Here is a 3,159-nt window from a genome sequence, read left to right on the forward strand (position 1 = left end):
TTTATGTCTATGTATATGTATAAAATTGTCTATGTATGCATAGACATAGTTATCACAGTTCAAAATGGTATTTATTTCTATACAAATCTCTATTGAGGCCTCACTTGGAATATTGTAGAGTTCCGATATCCTTACCTCAGAAAGGATATTGACTTATTGGAAAGAGTTCAGAGGAGATCTTCTAGATGGAATTGTAGGAATGGGAGGATTATTTTACTGGGATTTGTTAAGATGTTATTTTCTCTCGAGAAAAGTAGGCTGAGAGATGATCTTATTGAAGTTTACAAGATTATCTGGGGAAACGATAGAAAAAAAAAAGACATGATTTCATTATGTTACATTTTGAAGCTAATAGGACAACAGGGCACAAGTTTACGAAATGGAAAAGGCAGGCTAAGGTCAAGTGAAAACAGTTTTATTTTTTAATAAGGTGATTTACAAATGAAATGAGTTGCTGTCTGCAGTCGTGGAAACCAACACTTAGCCCCCCAGTGGCACAGCGGTATGTCTGCGGACTTACAACGCTAGAAACCGGGATTCGAAACCCGTGGTGGGAAGAGCACAGATGGCCCATTGTGTAGCTTTGTGCTTAACTTCCAACAAACAAAACCAGCACTTAACACGAGTCGATTATTTCCAGATTATTTATTAGAGCAAAACAGCATTGTAATATCTGCTGTGTCCACCGCGGAGAATCGGACCCCAGATTTTAGCGTTTCAAGTCAGTAGACCTACCGCTGTTCCACCGGGACAACCGGAATAGTCAACGGTGGTTTTATACTTTTACTTTTCTTAAGGTGTACAAGGACAGCCTTGAAGAGCCAAATGGTCCTTTGTTGTCCATATTTAGTGTTGTGTTAAAATAACAAATTATAAGGCATCAATGGGGAGTTTTTTCCCCTGTTTAATGAAAAATATTCTTGGCAAATATCATAAAATATTAGTTGTCGTGTTTGAATCACTATCCAAAACGTTATCTCATTTTTTCAGAAAACAAATTGTACGCAAACTTCGAAAACGTGTTAAATATACTAGCTAATATATTTTCTAGTATTTAATTATTACACCTACTAAAGAAAACAACATACTTAGTAGAGGCGTATACATTGTCATAAATAAAGGTAGAGGAGCAGATGTTAGATAGGTAAGTATCAACCAAAGATAAGTAGTTATCCACTTACCAATTTCTCGCGCTCCTGCTGTGACCTCAAAGTAATAGGAAATGATAGCTTCGAACACTGGTTTCGTTCGCCCAAAACATATTTGTCTGCTGTTTTATTTATCTACGTCAGAAGCACTGCGCAAGTAGAGGTGATCTTTACTGGTCCATTTCAAGATATTAAAATTTCCTCCAATGAGGTGCGAGCGTCATTCGTGTGAGGGCGTGGTTTCGATTTGAAAGTTCAAGTTCTGCTCAATAGACAAATAGATAATCATAAAAACTCTGTATGAAAAAAAAATGCTTCGTAATAAGATTAAAACTTCTTTTGATTTGTGGCATCATGGCGGTTGTTAGTTGCGTTGTGGTTGCTACTTTTCAATTGTGTTACTTGGTGTAACATTCCTTTAGGGTACTAGATGATGACAAAACCTTGTCGAAACGTTGTACATTTGCTGTTATGTTAAACTTATATTAAAGTTTTTCTACATTACCCATTCAAGCCGTCTCCAGCCATTATTAGTCTCAAAGTGGGTTCCTCGTCATCGAATTTGAATTCCTTTAGGACTTCTACCTTTTCTTTCTCAGTTGCTGAAGGCTTTTACTTCGTTTTAATTTTCTATTACTAACGCTCTTCAAAGCTTTGGAAGAACAAGAATTGACACCATCGACATAGCAATCAAGTATGGACTTAGCTGTAAGTAATTTAATTTCTCATAAATATGGCATAATGATTTCGTCAAAAAAGTTGGTGTATATTCTTAGGGAATAGAGAATGGTGTAACATACCCGATGCTGTAACACGTTTACTGTACTGATAATTTATGAGCTGAAGAGATTATCTCGATAGGCATAGGCACGAATAACCACCATTTTGAAGCTAAAACAAGTCTTAGCTCCAACTAAAATTATGATAAGTGTAGTGAGCAAAGATTATCTCCGAGTTTAATTGTCAAGATGTAGGCGGATGGTATTCTTATAATACCAATTTAAACTAAACAGTGTCAGTTGAAGTGCACTAAAAGTTTTCAATTAGCTTGTCTGAAAAGTTTCTAAATGAAAAAAAAAAACAATTAGCGAAAACAATTAACAAAAGACGGATTTTATGAAGCTAAAATACACGTTTTTATAATGTATTTGTTTTTCCACATTTGTTTTCAAATGTATCTCCTTGTGGTTAGAAAAGGCCTTGTGATGTTTATTATTTTTTAGGACATCGAAATACTAGTGCCTGTCCCCCAGTGGCTCAGCGGTATATCTGCAGACTTACAACGCTATAAACCGGGTTTCGATACCCGTGGTTGTTGTTGTTTGTTATTAAGCACAAAGCTACACAAAGGGCTATCTGTGCTCTGCCCACGGGTATCGAAACCCGGTTTCTAGCAGTATAAGTACGCACACATACCATTGTGCCACTGAGGGGCAATACCCGTGGTGGGCAGAGCACAGATAGCCCATTGTGTAGCTTTGTGCCTAACTTCAAACAAACAAACCTTCAATTGACATAAACCTAATATGTCTCAATCTACCGATAAATGAACCGATTTGGACTAACCCTTTTCTGGCTGACAGTATGAACATTTAAAAGGAAACAATATGCACTCTGCAAGTGTTTAAAAGGTTTTTCGTCTGTCAGAAACATTTGTAATGGTTGAAACAAACAGTTTGCAAAATCGAACAGATATTAACAACTGTCGTCGCCATTTGTTATAATAATTTGCATTTTGACCTTGTCCTTCCTCAAAAAGGATTCTTCCATATATCCTTGACATAGAATATCCTGTATTCCGGTTCGGAATATATTTTATCAAAAAACGAAATGAGCTCTTAGTAAACTTACTTAATGTAGTCTGTGGTACAAATTAATTCCATTAAATCCTTGTGTGGTCTGTGCTACAGGTTAATTCCATCAAATCCTTGATGTAGTCTGTGGTACAGATTAATTCCATCAGATCCTTGTGTGGTCTGTGGTACAGATTAATTCCATCAGATCCTTGTGT

General features: G+C 36.4%; 1 long non-coding RNA gene across 1 annotated transcript in view; it reads left to right on the forward strand.

Annotated features, from left to right (window-relative positions):
- Window positions 1–1,649: 1,649 nt before the first annotated feature.
- Window positions 1,650–3,159, forward strand: part of LOC111088087 — a 19,521-nt gene continuing 18,011 nt past the window's right edge. The window contains exon 1 of the long non-coding RNA XR_002612691.1: window positions 1,650–1,856. This is a non-coding gene — a long non-coding RNA (uncharacterized LOC111088087). The remainder of the gene's footprint in view (window positions 1,857–3,159) is intronic.

The sequence above is a fragment of the Limulus polyphemus genome, unplaced genomic scaffold, assembly GCF_000517525.1.
Source record: "Limulus polyphemus unplaced genomic scaffold, Limulus_polyphemus-2.1.2 Scaffold3102, whole genome shotgun sequence".
NCBI classification, from domain to species: domain Eukaryota; kingdom Metazoa; phylum Arthropoda; class Merostomata; order Xiphosura; family Limulidae; genus Limulus; species Limulus polyphemus.